This window comes from Rhinoderma darwinii, chromosome 9, assembly GCF_050947455.1.
Source record: "Rhinoderma darwinii isolate aRhiDar2 chromosome 9, aRhiDar2.hap1, whole genome shotgun sequence".
In the NCBI taxonomy this organism is placed as follows: Eukaryota; Metazoa; Chordata; class Amphibia; order Anura; family Rhinodermatidae; genus Rhinoderma; species Rhinoderma darwinii.
The window spans coordinates 4931566-4952623 of NC_134695.1; the positions used below are offsets into that span (position 1 = coordinate 4931566).

Sequence of the window (21058 nt, forward strand, 5' to 3'; positions counted from 1 at the left end):
CTATACCCTCGCACACTTCTGGCCTTTGGGTCCAATGCATACACACGTGATATGAGATTTTCGTTAATCACTCGGGGTTTGATATGGTTTGCAAGAGGTGTGGACGTTTAGGTGCTGTCATGGGCCCCGAGGCAAACTATGTACACTAGCAATTGCACTTTCCAAACTTTAGCCCACACAACATTCTATCTCCAGAAAGAAGGTTGCCAACTTTCTAAAGTCCTGCTCAAAACACCGACAGATGTAAGCTCGCAACCCGCGTCAAGACTCCTCTTGTTTTGCAAGTCCCTAACCCAACACCAACCCCGAAAAACAGAAAAACCACAGGCCACATGTGACGTGTGTCGGGAAGCCGACAAACAACAGAGAACCCCTCAAAGGTCATCACGCACCCACGGTGCGGCTCCAGATCGACACTCCAAATATGCCGCCAAAGTATCCCTCACGCGAAGGCAGGATGAGAGAGATCGGCCGAGAGGAATAACCGGGACAGTGTGGCTGCTGCCTGCATGTGTTATGATATATTCAGCATCAAAGGTAGCATCATTAATGCGGCAGAAGTTATGCAGACCGACACACAATTCTCTAACACGTGTCACATTCTGCATGGACAATTGCATTGTCGTCAGAAAGACACGCCACCTGCTCGACATAATGACAAAGGCACATTCCACACATCGACGAGCTCGGCAGAGGCGGAGATTAAGGTGCTAAACCTGCTTCTCCCAGCAAGCAGGGGTTGGGCCAGCTGGCGTGCTAGGCGTGCGCGCGTTTAAAACGCAACAACGCTGCGTATACGCTGTCAAAACGCAATGCCAACGCGCGCAAAATGCTGTGTTTGATGCGCGCGCAAAACGCACACGCTCGTGTAAATGAGGCCTTAATGTATGGGCCTGGGGTCTTAATTTGCTTAGGGGTTTGGTCTGGGGTATAAAACAATTTGGGGGTGTTTAATTTCTAAATTTTTGTGTTGCTATAGACGCTGAAAATGGCTGCAGAATCGAGGGGCAAAGATTTCTCATCAGGAAACTCTGCAGTCATCAGGAGAACTCGCCACAACGGTCTGTCAGATGGAGAAGATAAGAAAAGAGAACGACTCCCATCAGAAAAGACTTCACTTGTGAATCACCGGATCTATAGAGGATCTGTCCCCTCTCCTGACATGTCTTGTAGGAAATCCTTGTATTCCACATAAAATCTTTGTGTACCCAGGACTATTAGACAAATCGGTGTTACCATTCCCCTTGTCAAGAGGATGTGTCCCTACACAGTGTGATACTGTCAGCGATGGTTGGAGACTGTCAGTATGTAGGGACACAGCCCTTTGACAAGGGGAATCGTAACACTCATTTGTCAAATACTCACACAGAAAGGTGGTGTTCACTATAGACACGGCAGAGCGGCGGTGGAGGAGTGGGGGGACTAATAAAGGCAATCAGGTCTGCCATCAGAGGCATAGCCTAATAGCTTGCCTGTCAGTTTTACACGGACAGGTATAAATGCTTGGAATACTATGTATTCCAAAGCATTATACAACTGATCAAAGAATCACTGCTTCAAATCCCCTAGTTGGACAAAAACGTAACATTAAATTTAAGTTTAATAAATAAGTTTAAGTTAAGTTTAATAAATATTTAACAATTTTGGACATACAGCTGTTCTGTATACTCTATACGGAGCAGCTGTATCGCCTGTTTTAAACTGAATCCGTCAGTCCCGCGGACCTGACGGGTTCAGTGTCGGCGGGACTTGCGTGTCTGACACGCAGAATCCACCTGTAATCGATCACATCTAAGTTATGAACTTAGATGTGATTGTTGGAAGTCACAGACACGCAAAACCCGCGAATACTTAATCTGTGAGGTCCGCAGGACTGACGGATTCAGTGTAAAACGAGCGATACAGCGGTTCTGTATAGAGAATACAGAACAGCTGTATGTCCAAAAGTAAAACAATTTTTTTTTTTAAACTAGTTTTAATGAAAAAGAACGTTGATTTACAGCAGTATGAACTATAAAATGTATAGGACAACATCGTCCCTATAAATGTGACAGAGCACACACAGGTGCTGAATATGACAGTTCTGTAGTGTCATAAAAACAAAATTAACTAGTGAAGTAACAATAGGCAGAGGAGACGTCAGATTGTACATAGTATAATATTTATGCCATTAGGCAAGAGGTCCACGAGAACAAAACCAAGCAATCAAAAACATTGACTTCCTCCCCACACCTCCTGCCACCGCATCCACTGCGAAGTCTAATTCTCTGGAGGAGTAAGCAGTATCTGGAGATCTGCTCCATGGGTCCCAAATTAAAGAGGCTCTGTCACCAGATTTTGCAACCCCTATCTGCTATTGCAGCAGATCGGCGCTGCAATGTAGATAAGAGTAACGTTTTTATTTTTTAAAAACGAGCATTTTTGGCCAAGTTATGACCATTTTTGTATTTATGCAAATGAGGCTTGCTAAAGTCCAACTGGGCGTGTATTATGTGCGTACATCAGGGCGTTTTTAATTCTTTTACTAGCTGGGCATTGGGAATGGGAGTGTATGATGCTGACGAATCAGCATCATCCACTTCTGTTCGTTAACGCCCAGCTTCTGGCAGTGCAGAGACACAGCGTGTTCTGGAGAGATCACGCTGTGACGTCACTCACTACCTGCCCCAGGTCCTGCATCGTGTCGGACGAGCGAGGACACATCGGCACCAGAGGCTACAGTTGATTCTGCAGCAGCATCGGCGTTTGCAGGTAAGTCGATTTAGCTACTTACCTGCAAACGCTGATGCTGCTGCAGAATCAACTGTAGCCTCTGGTGCCGATGTGGCCGACACGATGCAGGACCTGGGGCAGGAAGTGAGTGACGTCACAGCGTGATCTCTCGAGACCACGCTGTGTCTCTGCACTGCCAGAAGCTGGGCGTTGTGAAGAGAAGTGGATGATACTTCTCGTCAGAACGCCCAGCTAGTAAAATAAGTAAATACGCCCAGATGTAACACACATAATACACGCCCAGTTGTACTTTTACTGTAAACACGCCCAGTTCTACTTTAGAAAGCCTCATTTACATAAATATAAAAATGGCCATAACTTGGCCAAAAATGCTCGTTTAAAAAAACAAAAAAACGTTACTCTTATGTCCATTGCAGCGCCGATCTGCTGCAATAGGAGATAGGGGTTGCAAAATCTGGTGACAGAGCCTCTGAGTAAAATTTGTCAGGGCAATTTCTGTTTGGATATAATACGTTCGTACAATACAGTAGAGTTAACCGCTTCTCGACCGCCCACAGTAAATTCACATTGGCGCTTTACAGTGGGTGTTAAAAGCGCGATCGGTTGTCTCGGAGTAGCGCTGACACCCGGATCGCGATGTTAACCCCTGTTGGAAAATTTGTTGCAGCAAAAACTGGAAAGTTTATTGCTATAACAAACTGGAAAGTTCGTTGCTACAACAAACTTTTCCGGGGACCGATTGCGGGTTCTGCCGTCGGTTGTGATGGCAAAACTGGAGGCCATACAACGGCCTCCGGGTCTGCCATGCACGGAAGCCTATGAAGACCAGACGGAGGCCGGTCCTCATAGGCTTCCTGTCAGTGTGACTCTCAGCGTCACTCTGACAGATTATAATACATTACACAACCAAGGTAATGTAATGTATTATAGCGGCTATCAGTGCTGCAGGTCTTGAAGTAAAAAAAAAAAAAGGTAATAAAAATATTTTATAAAAGTGTAAAAATAAGTTCTAAAAAGGTACAAAAACAAAAAAAGCTTTTTTCCTATAATAAATCTTTTAATGTTAAAAAAAAAAAGTACACATATTTGGTATCACCGCGTTCGTAACGACCCAAACTATAAAATTATTTTTCCCGCACGGTGAAGACCGTAAAAAAAATAAATTAAAACAAACTATGCCGGAATCACTATTTTTTTTGGTTACCACCTTTCCCAAAATATAGAATAAACATTGATCAAAAAAGTGGCATGTACCCCAAAATAGTACCAATAAAAACTACAACCCGTTCCGCATAAAACAAGCCCTTACACAGCTTTTTTTGACTGAAAAAATAAAAAAGTTATGGTTCTCAGAATATGGTGACACAAAAAATTAATTATATAGAAAAGTGATTTTATTGCGCAACATAACATAAAAAAAACTACATACATATGGTATCGCCGTAATCTTATCGACCCACAGAATAAAGTAAAATTTTTATTTATAGCACACGGTAAACACTGTAGAAAAAAAACAAAAAAACATCTAAAATTGTACCAATGAAACCTACAGATTGTAACGCAACAAATAAGCCCTCACACAGCTCCGGTGGAGAAAAAAATAAGTGTTCTGGCTCTCAGAATATTGCGACAGAAATTGTGCAGAGCGTTCCAAAAGCGGATAAAATTGGGCACCACTTATCAGTGCGACACTGGCCACATATCTATGAATTCTTATTTATTTACCGCATTATTATACCCTCTTATTATACCCTGATGTACTCTGCCTTTACATACGGAAATACCAGCAAAACCACAAACAGAACTACTACCAAGCAAAATCTGTGCTCCAAAAGCCAAATGGCGGTCCCTCCCTTCTGAGCCCTATAGCACGCCCAAACCCCAGCTTACATCCACATATATGAGATTTTATACCTGGGAGAACCCGCTCAACATTGTATGAGGTATTGGTCTTCAGGGGCACAACATATTGTGCTCATCAGTGGAAAATTAGAATTTTCACTTTGCACCATTCGCTGCGCATTAACCCCTTTGCGCACCACGACTTAATAGCATGTTGTGGTGCGGGGGTTATATATGGGGCGGGTTCATGCGCTGAGCCCGCTCCATATGCTGCAGGCGTCAGCTGCGTATTACAGCTGACACCCAGGACTAACGGACAGGAACAGCGATCGCTCTGTTGCAGGAGCCTGTAAAAATGACACTATACTTGCAGTGTATTATACCAGTGATCTAATGATCGCTGGTTCAAGTCCCCTAGGGGGACTAATAAAATGTGTAAAAAAAAAAGTAAATAAAAGTTATTTTTAGTGAAAAAAAATATATACTATATTTAACCCCATTAGGACATAGTCAGTATTGGCCTTGTGGCACAGCCAATTTTTTTCAAATCTGACACATGTCACTTTATGTGGTAATAACTTGAGAATGCTTTTACCTATCCAAGCGATTCTGAAATTTTCTCGTGACATGTTGTACTTTATATTAGTGGAAAAATTTGGTCGATATATTTAATATTTATTAGTGGAAAAACACCAAAATTTCGAGAAAATGTGCAAAAATTTGTATTTTTGTAAATGGATCTGCATGTAAAACAGATAGTAATACCACCCAAAATAGACATATTGGAAATGTTAGCTAGTAACTACTTTATGTTTGCATCGTTTTTTGGACATCCTTTTATTTTTCTAAGACGCTACAAGGTTTAGAACTTTAGTAGCAATTTCTCACATTTTCAAGAAAATGTCAAAAGGCTATTTTTACAAGGGCCAGTTTAGTTCTGAAGTGGCTTTGCATCCCTCAACGTATTCAAAACAGCATTCAGAAAGTGTTTTAACCCTTTAGGTGCTTCACAGGAATTAAAGCAAAGTAGATGTAATTTTTTTTTTGGCGAAATTCATTTGTAACAAATTTTTTTTCTGGAACACAGAAGGTTTTACCAGAGAAACGCAATCAATATTTATTGCCCAGATTCTGCAGTTTTTAGAAATATCCGACATGTGGCCCTAGTGTGATAATGGACTGAAGCACCGGCCTCAGAAGCAAAGGAGCACCTAGTGGATTTTGGGGCCTGCTTATTTTTAGATTATATTTTAGGCACCATGTCGGGTTTGAAGAGGTCTTGTGGTGCCAAAACAGTGGAAACCCCCAAAAGTTACCTCATTTAATAAACTACACCCCTCAAGGAATTTATCTAGGGGTATAGTTACCATTTTGACCCCAGTTATTTTGCTATATTTATTGGAGTTAGTTTGTGAAAATGAAAATCTTTTTTTCTGAAAAAACTGAAATTTGTAATATTTACAAGAAATAAAGAAGAAAATGCACCCCAAAATTTGTAAAGCATCTTCTCCCAATTATGGAAATACCCTATATGTGGTAATAAACTGCTGTTTGGACCCACGGCAGCGCTCAGAAGGGAGGGAGCGCCATTTGGATTTTGGAGCGCAGATTTTGCTGGATTGGTTCTCAGTGCCATGTCGGGTTTGCAACGCCCCGGAGGGACCAAAACAGTGGTAACACCCCAAAAGTTACCCCATTTTGGAAACACCCCTCAAGGAATTTTTCTAGGGGTATTGTGAGCATTTAGACCCCACAGGTTTTTTTTGCAGAATTTTGTGGAATTAGACTGTGAAAATGAATATCAACATTTTTGTCCACTAAAATGTTGATTTTTTTTTTTTCATTTTCACAAGGGATAAAGGAGAAAAAGCCACCCAAAATTTGAACAGCAATCTCTCCTGAGTATGACAATACCCCACGTGTGGTAATAATTGTTTTTTTTTTTAATAGAAATTGACCTTTGCAGGACTGATCCTTTTTTGCTTTTCCATTTTAGTTTTTCACTCCCCGCCTTCCAAACGCCATAACTTTTTTATTTTTCCCATCAATAGAGCGGTGTGAGGGCTTATTTTTTACGGGAAGAGTTGTAGTTTCTATTAACACCATTTAAAGTACCATATAATGTACTGGGAAACTTGGCCTGATGAAGACGCAGGTTCTGCGTTGAAGCGCGTTGCCGTTTTTGCAAATAAATGTACTCATCAGTACCCTGCTTATCCCTTCCTTTTGAGTAGCGCTTTCCAGTTCTATCCAGACATGGGGGCCTTTATTAGGCTCCCCGGTTGCCAAGAAAGACACCGACACCCTGTAATCTTATCGCCAGGTGCAGTGGGATGAGAGGGAGCACCCTCCCTCTCCCCAAAACCACTGAGATGCGGCACTCAATAGATATCGATCTCGCTCGTTCGAGCAGGTCTGCTCCCAGCCCTTAGCTACCGAACGTAGTGAGAGCAGGGACATTTAACGGATCCCTGCTCTGTTTATTTATTCCAATGCAACACAGTAAAAAGGCTATTGCATCTGAATAAAGCCCGTTAGTGACCGCCGTAAAAACACCGTGGGGCGGTCACTAATGGGTTAAGAGAATAATCTACGTTATCACTATATATCAGTGTGTACAAATAAGAGCAGCAGTGGATGGCAGTGTGGTAACAGAAATTTTTTTATGTTAACGGCTATGAACATCTTTGAGGGCATATATATATATATATATATATATATACACACATTATTTTTTTTAATAAATAGATTAGTCAGTGTGTTTAGTGTAACTTTGCAATTAGTCTTTATTGAAAAATCTTTTACTTTTGGATACAGATGTTTTGTATTCTCTATATAGAAATGCTGTATTGCTCATTTTATAGTGACTCCGTCAGTCTCGCGGTCCTAACTTGTTCAGTGACGGTGGATCCTGCTCGTCACCACCTGTAAGTTCATAACTTAGGCCCCATGCACAAGATCGCGCTCGTAATTACAACCCGAAATTACCGGCACGGTCGGCCGCAGACAGCTGTCCGCATTTACGTGTCGTGCTCCCATTATAAAGTATGTCCTATTTTTGGGGGAAAGTTTCTACGGCACGGACACCTTCCTGTAAATATATACGGGAAGGTGTCAGTCGGCCATGGAAATGAATGGGTCCGTAATTACGGGCGATATTATGGTCTTAGATGTGATCCTGCGTGTCCCTGACCCGCCAGCACTGAACCCGGTAGGACTGTGGGACTGACGTCAGTGTAAAGCGAGCGATACGGCTCTTCTATATAGACAATACAGAACAGCGGTATCTCCAAAAGTTACACTAAACACCCTGACTAACCTAATCATTATTTAAAAAAAAAAAAAATGCCCTCAAAATGTATACATAGCCTTTAAATATTTTAGAAAGTGTTTTTTGTTTTTTTTAACAAGTTTTGATTATTTTGGGGAAATGTTTGATTTTCCCCTTTAATCCAGCCCTGCAGGAATACATATACAACATTAAAATAATATATCAAAATTAAAACGTATTAATAGTAAGCAATTATTACTACCAACATGCACTATACATTTTTTTATATAAACCCTCTACTAAGAATATTAATAATATACATTTTCATAACAACATGTAAGCATGTATACTGAACCGTGACATACTTAGTCTGGCATACATAAGAACATATCAGCACGTTCACCCCACGATCCCGCCAGTTACCTCAACAGTCTGCGCCGCCTCTGCTTCTCATAACCGCTTCATGTTGTCTGACGTCATCAGCCTGCGACCTAGACGCGCCGTGTATGTGACGTCACGCGGCGAAGACGACGGACAAGTGGTTTTAGTCAGAGAGTTTCTGCTGGCGAATCCTATGAGGGCGGTCCAACAGAATAACTCCCGTGCAGGCTGCTGTTACCGCGGGGAAATCAGGACTGACGGGTTATTGCAGCGCCGCGCATGATAACCCTTCTTTGTTACAGAAATTAGTATATATTTCTAAAACAATGTGCTAGTAGGAATCCTAGAGTGTCAAGAAGATATATAGCTATTTTTCAATCTAGTAACTGCTTATGGATTAAAGTAACAAAAAAAGAATATGATATGCCAGTGCCAATGGACATGTCTGTAACCTTGGCACAGCACAATTGTATTGCATGATTTGATGGTTGCACCAGAAAATGCTGATTATTATTTTTAAAGATTCACTCCAGTCATAAACTAGAAGTTCAACTTTTGGCCCACGTCATGGCGCTCTACAAGTCCCCAAAGATTAATTTACCTAAGTGGCGCCGTTAGTCTGGATTCACACACAGCCACTTTTGCATTTATTTATGCCGTTTTTGTGAGGTTGTTTTTAGTATGGCCAAATGTTACATTAAAGGGGTTGTCCAGTCCCAAAAAATTGATAGCCTATCCTCAGGATAGGCCATCAAGATCTGATTGGTTGGGATTTGACTCCTGGCACCCCCACCAATCAGCTGTTTTGAAGGGGCAGCATTGCTCGTAGGAGCGCTGCTTCCTCTTCATTTCCTTTGCTGCTCACACTGAATCGCCGACACACTCGTTGCGACAGTTCACCTTATTACAGCCTTTTCCCATTGAAGTGAGTGGGAGAAGGCTGTAATACTGTGAACCGCCACTACAAGAGTGTTGGAGATTTACAGTACGGAGCAGTAAAAGGAATTAAAGGGGTTGTTCACTTTTTATTTTTTCCATTAAATTTATAGAATAGGGAATCATACCGATTTCTAATATACATGTATTTAAAATTCTGCTCACATACCTTTCTTATAATCAGTGCAGTTGCTTCTGTCTAAATAATAAAAATGGTATTGCCCACAGATTTGTCCGTAGAAATACACCCATAGGATAACTGAATGTACTAAAGATGGCGGCAGTCGTGACCCACATCATGTGACCCCTGGCATTCAGGTAATACTGTCCTGGTATATAATAAGTTATTGAGGAGCAGAAATTAGGAAGTATCAGGTCCCGGTCATGTGATCGCAGGGAAAGTTTGTTGTAGCAACGAACTGGAAAGTTTGTTGCTACAGCAAACTTTCCCGGGGACCGATTGCGGGTGCTGCTGTCGGTTTTAAGGCAAAACCGGAGGCCATACAACAGCCCCCGGGTCGGCCATGCACAGCAGCCTATGAGAACCAGCCGGAGGCGTGTCCTCATAAGCTTCCTGTCAGTGTGACTCCCAGCGTCACACTGACAGTTTATAATACGTTACACTACCTAGGTAGTGTAATGTATTATAGCAGCGATCAGTGCTGCAGGTCTTCAAGTAAAACAAGTTCTAAGTTACAAAAACAAAAAATGCTTTTTTTCCTATAATAAGTCTTTTATTATAGAAAAAAAATGAAAATGTTAAAAAAAAAAGTACACATATTTGGTATCACAGCGTTCATAACGACCCAATCTATAAAACTATAATATTATTTTTCCCGCACGGTGAACACCGCAAAAAAAATAATAAAAAAACAATGTCAGAATCACTATTTTTTTTTGTCATCAACCCTCCAAAAATATAGAATAAAAAGTGATCAAAAAGTCGCATGTACCCTAAAATATTACCAATAAAAACTACAACCCGTCCCGCAAAAAAACAAGCCCTTACACAGCTTTTTTGACTGAATAATAAAAAAGTTACGGCTCTCAGTCAAAAAAGCTGTGTAAGGGCTTGTTTTTTGCGGGACGGGTTGTCGTTTTTATTGGTACTATTTTAGGGTACATGCGACTTTTTAATTACTTTTTATTACTTTATTTTTTACTTGAAGACTGGCAGCTCTGATCGCTGCTATAATACATTACAATGTATTATAAACTGTCAATGTGACGCTGAGGCTGGGTTCACACGACCTATTTTCAGACATAAACGAGGCGTATTATGCCTCGTTTTACGTCTGAAAATAGGGCTACAATACGTAGGCAAACATCTGCCCATTCATTTGAGTGGGTTTGCCGACGTACTGTGCAGACAACCTGTCATTTACGCGTCGTCATTTGACAGCTGTCAAACGACGACGCGTAAAAATACAGCCTCGTCAAAAGAAGTGCAAGACACTTCTTTCAGACGTAATTTGAGCCGTTCTTCATTGAACTCAATGAAGCACAGCTCAAAATTTACGGCTGTCAGAGAAGCCTCGCAAAATGCGAGGAGGAGGAATTACTGCTGAAACGAGGCAGCTGTTTTCTCCTGAAAACAGTCTGTCATTTCAGCCGTAAAAGCCTCTCATCGTGTGCACATACCCTGAGAGTCACACTGACAGGAAGCTTATAAGGACCAGCCTCCGGCTGGTTCTCATAGGCTGCTGTGCATGGCAGACCCGGGGGCCGTTATATGGCCTCCGGTTCTGCCTTATAACCGACTGCAGCACCCACAATCGGTCCCCGGGAAAGTTTGTTGTAGCAACAAACTTTCCAGTTTGTTGTAGTAACAAACTTTCCAGTTCGTTGCTACAACAAGCTTTCCCTGCGATCACATGACCGGGACCTTAACCCATTAGGTCCCGGTCATGTCTCTGAGACCAGAGGCAGGGGTTAACAGCGCGATCCGGGTTCTATAAAGTTTTCAGCACGGACACCCATCTGTAAAAATACTGAAAGGTGTCCGTGGCCAATAGAAATGAATGGGAATAGAAATTTTTCATTTCTACAAGGGTTAAAGGAGAAAAAGCACCTCAACACTTGTAAAGTAATCTTTAGCGGAATTATGCTGTGAAATTGAAAATTTAATTTTCTCTGACAAAAAGTGGAAATTTTCGATTTTTACAAGGAATAAAGGAGAAAAAGCACCCCAACATTTGAAAAACAATTTCTCCTGATTACAGCAATACACCACATGTGGTCGTAAACTGCTGTTTGGACACACGGCAGGGCTTAGAAAGGCAGGAGCACTATTTGGCATGCAGATTTTGCTAGCTTGGTTTTTGGGCGCCATGTTGCATTTGCAAAGCCCTGAAGTACCAGAGTACAGTGGATTCCCCCAAGAAGTGACCCCATTTTAGAAACTACACCCCTCAAGGCAGTTGTCATTTGCCTGGACATATGGCAGGGCTCAGAAGTGAAGAGAACCATGCGCATTTGAGGTCTATTTTGGTTATTTTCACAGCATTGACCCACAATTGCAGGGCTAAATAGTAAAACAAACCCCCAAGTAGTGACCCCTACTTTGGAAACTACACCCCTTAAGGCATTTTAAGGGCTGTAGTGAGCACTTTGACCCCACAGGTGTTTTTTCATTAGAAATTAATGCGCAGCCGATGGTGAAAAGAGAAAATTGCAATTTTCCGCTGATATGCCATTTTAGTGCACAATATGTTGTGCCCAGTTTGTGCCACTTTAGACAAATACCTCATAAAATGTTAATCGTGTTCTCCCGGGTATGACGATGCCATATATGTGGACGTAAACTGCTGTTTGGGCACGCTGTAGGGTTCAGAATGGAGGGAGCGCCATTTGGCATTTTGAGTGCAGAATTAGCTTGGCCGTTGTTCTGTGTGGGTTTTACTGTTGGGCATATGTAATCTGTGCGGAGTACATCAGGGCATAATAAGAGGGTATAATAATGCAGTAAATAAATAATAACCCGCAGATATGTGGCCGGTGTCGCACTGATAAATGGTGCCCGATCTTATCTGCTTTTGGAACGATTTGCACATTTAGTGTTATTTTCTGAGAGCCAGAACGTTTTTATTTTTTCTCCACCTGAGTTGTGTGAGGGCTTATTTGTTGCGGGACAATCTGTAGTTGTCATTGGTACCGTTTTGGGGTACACGTGATTTTTTGATCACTTTTTATACAATTTTTTGGCAAACAAGGTGACCAAAAACCATCAATTATGACAGTTTTCACCGTGGGCTATAAATGAAATTTTTACTATATTCTGTGGGTTGATACGATTACAGCGATACCATAAGTATATATTTTTTTTAAGTTTTGCAGCATTAGCAAAATCAAATCACTTTTTTTTTTTTTTTAAATCATTTTTTTTGTGTCGCCATATTCTGAGAGCCATAACTTTTTTATTTTTCAGTCAAAGAAGCTGTATAAGGGCTTGTTTATTGCGGGACAGATTGTAGTTTTTATTGGTACTGTTTTGGGGTACATGCGACTTTTTGATCACTTTGTAGTCCATGTTTTGGAAGGGGTGGTGATAAAAAAAATAATAAAGCAATTCTAGCATTGTTTTTTTTTTGTTTGCAGTATTTATCGTGCAGGAAAAATAACATCATAGTCTTGGTCGTTACGGACGCGGCGATACCAAATATGTGTACTTTTTTAACGTTTTCATTTTTTATAGGAAAAAATTCAGTGTTTGTTTTTATTAACTTGAAACTTTTATTTTTACGCTTTTATTCAACTTTTCTTTTTTGTCCCACTAGGGGAGTTGAAGGCCTGCACCTCTGATCTTAAGGTCTCATGCACACTTCAGTTTTTTTCGTCAGGGTGATATCCGTTTTTTTAACGGATAGCACTCTGACACATTCATTTCAATGGGGCCATGCACACTTCCATTGTTTTAACGGAACCGTGCGGCCGTTCCGTCAAAAATAGGGTAGGTCCTGCTCCTGCCCATTTGTGACGGAACAGTCTCGACCTTTGCATTGATTTGGTCCGTGAAACAACGGACTGCACACGGAAGCCATCCGTGTGCGGCCCGTGATTCACAGAACCGTCATTAGCGGCCGTTCAACGGCACACAGAAGTGTGCATGAGGCCTAACTCTAATGCATTGCACTACCCATGTAGTGCAATGCATAAGAGCTGTCAGTCATTCACTGACAACAATCATATTAGGTCCTTTCTCTGGGCAGGGCCTAACAGGCTATCATACGTGGCAGACCAGGAGGCCGTTGTTGGGCCTCCGGTTGCCATAGTAATGATCGGCATCCCCACGATCACATTGTGTCGATGCCGATCGCTACAAACCAATAAGATGCTGGGATCGCATTTGATAGCGGTATTTAAGGGGTTGACGGCAGGGATCGGCCCTAACTCCGTTCCTTGCCGCTACAGCACAGTGTCAGCTGAACAACCGCGGCTAATGTCGCAGGCTCATCTTTTGCAGCCAGAAGCCTTATAGGCCCCGCCTCTGGCCGGAACCTAGCAGGCTTCCGTACTTGCCAGAGCAGTCATCGGAACCCCGCGATTGCATTGCGGGCTTCCGATCTGCTAGTAAACACCATAGATGCAATGCTCGCTTTTGAGCGCTGCATCTAAAGGGTTAATTGGCCGGATCGGAGGCTAGCTCCGGTCCTGGCCATGCAGCAGGATGTCAGCTGTAATATACAGCTGACACCCGCTGGCGATGATGTGGGCCCAGCTTCTACCAGTACGTTGTATTGCGTTAAGTACCTAACTACAGTATAACAACGTACTAGTACGTTGGAAGTCGTTAATGAGTTAAATATGTCATTTATAGTGCACGGTGAACGCCATAAAAATGTATAGAAGTTTTTACAGCCTAATTTCACTAAATTCAGCAAAAAAACAGTGGGATCAAAATGCTCACTATACCCCTAGATAAATTCTTTTAGGGCTGTAGTTTCCCAAATGGAGTCACTTTTGGGGAGTTTCCACTGCTTTGGTCCCTCAGGGGCTTTGCAAATGCGACATGCCACCTGAAAACGAATCCAGCAAACTTGAGCTCCAAAAGCCAAATGACGCTCCTGCCTGTAAAGGATCTGCCAGGCACTACGTCTGTGGATACTCCCAGGATTAATCAGTCGACACCTGAGACCAGACCTCTTAGACTGACACCGGCTCCCTCCAATCAGGGTGGCAGGCTCAGGACTGGGAGAGCCTATCGCGGCCTGGTCAGTCGGAGTTAGCTCCGCCCCCTGTCCATTTATACCTGCCGTTTTCTCTTCCTCATTGCTTGTTATTCTTCTTGGATTCCTGGCCCCACTGCTGCCTTGCTCCAGCCTGCTTCTGCCTTGCTTCAGTTCCCGCTTATCCTGCTTCGCTCTGCCCCTGGCTTGCTTCCTGCGTTTGTATACTCCACTACATCCTGATCCTGACTGGCTAGTTCACCACTCCATTTCCTCACGGTGTTCCGTGGGCTACTGCCCCTTCCCTTGCTTGTTCCCTGTTTGTATCCCCTTGCACTTAGTCAGCGTAGGGACCGCCTCCAAGTTGTACCCTGTCGCCTAGGGCGGGTCGTTGCAAGTAGGCAGGGACAGGGCGGTGGGTAGATTAGGGCTCACTTGTTCCCTTCACCTCCTTCCTGCCATAACATAATAACAAGCCCATACCTAGTCTACCATTTCTCCTACGCTGACGCTATCATGGACCCCCTTGAGACCCTGACCCAGCAGATGCAGGGCCTCTCCCTACAGGTCCAGGCCCTGGCTCAGAGGGTCAACCAGTCTGACGCTGCCATAGTAGTACCCCTCACCTCACCTCTAGAACCCGACCTCAAGTTACCTGACCGGTTCTCAGGGGACCGTAAGACTTTTCTCTCCTTCCGGGAGAGTTGCAGACTTTACTTCCGTCTAAAACCTCACTCCTCAGGTTCCGAGAACCAGCGGGTGGGTATCATTATATCCCGACTCCAGGAAGGGCCCCAAGAGTGGGCCTTCTCCTTGGCTCCTGACGCCCCTGAACTTTCCTCCGTCGATCGTTTTTTCTCTGCCCTCGGACTCATTTACGACGAGACTGACAGGACTGCCTTAACCGAGAGTCAGCTGGTGACCTTACGTCAGGGTAGGAGACCTGTTGAGGAATACTGTTCTGATTTTAGAAAGTGGTGCGTAGCTTCTCGGTGGAACGACCCGGCCCTAAGGTGCCAGTTTAGGTTAGGATTATCTGACGCCCTGAAGGATCTGCTTGTTAGCTACCCCTCTTCTGACTCCCTAGACCAGGTTATGGCCCTAGCAGTACGACTTGACCGACGCCTCAGGGAACGTCAGCTTGAACGTTTCAATGATTTCCCCTCTGACTTCCCTGCGATTCCCCCCGAGGTCCCGTCTCCTCGCTCTTCCACGGAAGACTCGGAGGTACCTATGCAACTCGGGGCCTCCATGTCCCCTCGACAACGTAGAGAGTTCCGCAGGAAGAATGGTCTCTGCTTCTATTGTGGGGGTGACAAGCATCTACTGAACACCTGTCCCAGGCGCAAGAATAAGCAGCCGGAAAACTTCCGCGCCTAAGTGATCATCGGGGAGGTCACTTGGGCGCACAGGTATTTCCCGTTAATATGAAACGCAATAAAATTTTGCTTCCCTTTCAGGTCTCGTTTGCTGGCCGGTCTGCCACTGGCAGTGCCTTCGTGGATTCTGGCTCATCTGCTAATATCACGTCTGTGGAATTTGCTATGTCTCTAAAAATGCCTTTTATTGATTTGCCTTATCCTGTCCCGGTAGTGGGTATCGACTCCACTCCTCTTGCTATTGGTTATTTTACTCAGCATACTCCTGTTTTTGAACTCCTTGTTGGCTCCATGCATTTGGAGCAGTGCTCTGTACTGGTGATGCAGGGATTATCGTCCGATCTGGTATTAGGTCTTCCTTGGTTGCAGCTGCATAATCCCACGTTTGATTGGAATACTGGGGATCTCACCAAATGGGGTAGTGAATGCCTGACGTCATGTCTTTCGGTTAACTCTATTTCTCCCCGTGAGGAGGTAAACACGCTACCTGAGTTTGTTCAGGACTTCGCTGATGTGTTTTCTAAGGAGGCCTCCGAGGTGTTGCCCCCTCATAGAGATTACGATTGCGCCATCGATTTCGTACCTGGTGCTAAGCTTCCTAAGGGTAGGATATTTCATGTCCTGAACGTGAAGCTATGAGGGAGTATATCCAAGAATGCCTGGCCAAGGGTTTCATTCGCCCCTCGACTTCTCCTGTAGGTGCTGGCTTCTTCTTCGTGGGGAAGAAGGATGGTGGTCTTAGGCCGTGCATTGACTATCGGAACTTGAATAAGGTCACAGTAAGGAACCAGTATCCCCTTCCTTTGATTCCGGATCTTTTTAATCAGGTTCAGGGGGCCCAATGGTTTTCTAAGTTCGATCTACGGGGGGCATATAACCTTATCCGCATCAAAGAGGGGGATGAGTGGAAGACTGCGTTCAACACGCCCGAAGGTCATTTCGAATACCTGGTCATGCCCTTTGGGTTGTGTAATGCCCCTGCGGTCTTCCAGAATTTTATTAATGAAATTCTGAGAGATTACCTGGGAAATTTTCTTGTAGTGTACCTTGATGACATACTGGTGTTTTCCAAGGACTGGTCCTCCCACGTGGAGCATGTCAGGAAGGTCCTCCGGGAAAATAATCTGTTTGCGAAAACCGAAAAATGTGTGTTTGGGGTACAGGAGATACCATTTTTGGGTCAAATCCTCACTCCTCATGAATTCCGCATGGACCCTGCCAAGGTTCAGGCTGTGGCGGAATGGGTCCAACCTGCCTCCCTGAAGGCGCTACAGTGTTTTTTGGGGTTCGCTAACTATTACAGGAGATTTATTGCCAACTTCTCGGTCGTCGCTAAGCCTCTTACGGACCTCACTCGCAAGGGTGCTGATGTCCTCCACTGGCCTCCTGAGGCCGTCCAGGCTTTTGAGACCCTCAAGAAGTGCTTTATCTCGGCCCCCGTGCTGGTTCAGCCCAACCAAAGGGAGCCATTTATTGTGGAGGTTGACGCGTCCGAGGTGGGAGTGGGGGCCGTCTTGTCCCAGGGTACCAGCTCCCTCACCCATCTCCGCCCCTGTGCTTACTTCTCTAGGAAGTTTTCGCCCACGGAGAGTAACTATGATATTGGCAACCGCGAACTTTTAGCCATTAAATGGGCTTTTGAAGAGTGGCGTCACTTCCTGGAGGGGGCCAGACACCAATTAACGGTCCTTACTGACCACAAGAATCTGGTTTTCCTAGAATCTGCCCGGAGGCTTAATCCTAGACAAGCTCGATGGGCGCTATTCTTTACCAGATTTAACTTCTTGGTTACATATAGGGCTGGGTCCAAAAATATTAAGGCTGATGCACTGTCACGTAGTTTCATGGCCAATCCTCCTTCTGAGGAGGATCCTGCTTGTATTTTACCCCCTGGTATAATCGTTTCTGCCACTGATTCTGATTTAGCCTCTGACATTGCGGCTGATCAAGGTTCAGCTCCCGGGAACCTCCCTGTGAACAAGCTGTTTGTCCCCCTGCAATACCGGCTAAGGGTACTCAGGGAAAACCATGACTCCGCACTATCTGGTCATCCTGGCATCTTGGGTACCAAACACCTCATTACCAGAAACTATTGGTGGCCTGGGTTGCCTAAAGACGTTAGGGCTTACGTCGCCGCTTGTGAGGTTTGTGCTAGGTCCAAGACCTCTAGGTCCCGACCTGCGGGCTTACTACGTTCTTTGCCCATTCCCCAGAGACCTTGGACCCATATCTCCATGGATTTTATCACCGATTTGCCTCCATCTCAGGGCAAGTCGGTGGTGTGGGTGGTAGTAGACCGCTTCAGCAAGATGTGCCACTTTGTGCCCCTTAAGAAACTACCTAACGCCAAGACGTTAGCTTCTTTGTTTGTTAAACACATTTTGCGTCTCCATGGGGCCCCAGTCAGTATCGTTTCTGACAGAGGGGTACAATTTGTTTCCTTATTTTGGAGAGCTTTTTGTAAAAAGTTGGAGATTGATCTGTCCTTCTCCTCCGCCTTCCATCCCGAAACTAATGGCCAAACGGAAAGGACTAATCAATCCCTGGAACAATATTTAAGGTGTTTCATCTCTGACTGTCAATTTGATTGGGTCTCGTTCCTTCCCCTCGCCGAATTTTCCCTGAATAACCGGGTCAGTAACTCGTCAGGGGTCTCCCCATTTTTCTGTAATTTCGGGTTTAATCCAAGGTTCTCCTCCGTTTCTCCTGGTTGTTCCAATAATCCCGAGGTAGAGGACGTTCATCGGGAACTGTGCACAGTCTGGGCCCAGGTTCAGAAGAACCTAGAGGCGTCCCAGAGCGTACAAAAGATTCAGGCTGATAGAAGACGTTCTGCTAACCCCCGGTTTGTCGTCGGGGATCTGGTGTGGTTGTCGTCTAGGAACTTGCGCCTTAAGGTCCCGTCCAGGAAGTTTGCTCCCCGATTTATTGGGCCTTATAAGGTCATTGAAGTCCTCAACCCTGTATCCTTCCGTCTGGAGCTGCCCCCATCCTTTCGCATACACGATGTCTTTCATGCCTCCCTCCTTAAACGCTGCTCCCCGTCCTGGTCCCCCTCGAGGAAACCTCCTGTTCCCGTTCTCACCCCTGAGGGGGTGGAATTCGAGGTGGCCAAGATTGTGGACAGTAGGATGATCCAGGGCTCCCTCCAGTACCTGGTCCATTGGAGAGGATACGGGCCGGAGGAGAGGACTTGGGTACCTGCTCGAGATGTTCACGCTGGGGTATTGGTCAGTAGGTTCCACCTTCTCTTCCCCACTAAACCGGGTCCTCTTAGTAAGGGTCCGGTGGCCCCTCATAAAAGGGGGAGTACTGTAAAGGATCTGCCAGGCACTACGTCTGGGGATACTCCCAGGATTAATCAGTCGAAACCTGAGGCCAGACCTCTTAGACTGACACCGGCTCCCACCAATCAGGGTGGCAGGCTCAGGAGTGGGAGAGCCTATCGCGGGCTGGTCAGTCGGAGTTAGCTCCGCCCCCTGTCCATTTATACCTGCCGTTTTCTCTTCCTCATTGCTTGTTATTCTTCTTGGATTCCTGGCCCCACTGCTGCCTTGCTCCAGCCTGCTTCTGCCGTGCTTCTGCCTTGCTTCAGTTCCCGCTTATCCTGCTTCGCTCTGCCCCTGGCTTGCTTCCTGCTCCGTGCTCTGCGTTTGTATACTCCACTACATCCTGATCCTGACTGGCTCGTTCACCACTCCGTTTCCTCACGGTGTTCCGTGGGCTACTGCCCCTTCCCTTGCTTGTTCCCTGTTTGTATCCCCTTGCACTTAGTCAGCGTAGGGACCGCCTCCAAGTTGTACCCCGTCGCCTAGGGCGGGTCGTTGCAAGTAGGCAGGGACAGGGCGGTGGGTAGATTAGGGCTCACTTGTTCCCTTCACCTCCTTCCTGCCATAACACTTCCCTTCTGAGCCCTGCCGTGTGTCCAATCAGCCGTTTATTACCACATATGGGGTATTGCCATAATCAGGAGAAATTGCTTTTTCAAATGTTGGGGTGCTTTTTCTTCTTTATGCCTTGTAAAAACTGATAATTTCTACGTTTTATTGGAAAAAAAATTGATTTTCATTTTCACAGTGTTAGGAAATGTTCGTCCCTTTAAGATTAATATGACTACTAGTCTAGGTTTTGGGCGGTTCTGCTTTTAGTTGTTGAGCCTATTGATCTTCTCTGTCTTTCTTCCTTTCAGATTGAAGGGTCGAGTATTTAAATCTGGGTTGGTTCTGTTTTCTTTGCGTATGATTTTCCTTGCCTATGTGTGTTTAATCAAGCTACTGACTATACCCTGTACCTTTGATTATTTGCACTTTTTGGAACTGGACCTCGGCTTGCCTCTGAATTACCCTTTGCTTACTGATTTGGACTTTCTGCTCACGGCTGGTTTTAACCTCTGCAATCCCTGATATCCACTAGCTTTGTGATTGGGACTTTCTGTTTACCCTCGGGCTGTCTTGTTATCTGCTCTGGTATTGCCTGCATTGCACCTCTTATCCAACACAGAACTCTGTTAAAACAACCTGGGTTCTATGCTGCAAAGTCCAACCTGCCTTGCGGTTGGCTCTGGCGAAAACCATAGAGTCGACCACCTAGCAATTCCATAAACTTCCACCCTGGGAATTGCTCAACTGGTGATTCCATAACACAAGGTCTAATTCCACTAAGTTCAGCAAAAAAACCTGTGGGGTTAAAATGCTCACTATACCCCTTGCTAAATTCATTGAGGAGTGTAGTTTTCCAAATGTAGTCTTTTTGGGGTGTTTCAACTGTTTTGGTCCCATAAGACCTCTTCAAACCTGACATGGTGCCTAAAATATATTCTAATAAAAAGGAGGCCCCAAAATCCACTAGGTGCTTCTTCTGAGGACAGTGTTACAGTCCATTAGCACACTAAGGCCACATGTAGGATATTTCTAAAAACTGCTGAATCTCGGCAATAAATATTGATTTGTGTTTCTCTTTTAAGCCCCACAGTTTTGCAGAAAAAAATGGATTGAAACTGATTTTCCTAAAAAATAAAAAAAATTAACATTTTATAAATTTCCCCTCCGCCTTACTTTAATTCCTGTGAAACTCCTAAAGGGTTAAGAAACATTCTAAATGCTGTTTTGAAAACTTTGAGGTGTGCAGTTTTAAAATTGGGTGACTTATGGAGGTATATAAGTCCCTTAACCCTTTCAAGACCGAGCTGATTTTGGCCTTCAGGACCAGCCCCATTTTTTAAAAATCTGACATGTGTTACTTTATGTGGTAATAACTCCGGAATGCTTTTGCCTATCCAAGCGATTCTGAGATTGTTTTCTCGTGACATATTGTACTTTATATTAGTGGAAAAATGTGGTCAATATATTCAT

The 21058-nt window shown here is 44.4% G+C and overlaps 1 protein-coding gene across 2 annotated transcripts in view; it reads right to left on the bottom strand.

The window, feature by feature from the left end:
* LOC142660247 (uncharacterized) overlaps positions 1-8329 on the bottom strand; it is a 30994-nt gene extending 22665 nt beyond the window's left edge. Inside the window, exon 1 of one of the 2 annotated variants that reach the window (XM_075836830.1) lies at positions 8270-8329. The gene's annotated coding sequence lies outside the window, so the exon portion shown is untranslated. Of the gene's footprint in view, positions 1-8211 lie in introns of both variants that reach the window. The other variant, XM_075836829.1, reaches the window with a different exon arrangement.
* Between the last annotated feature and the right edge of the window lie 12729 nt (positions 8330-21058).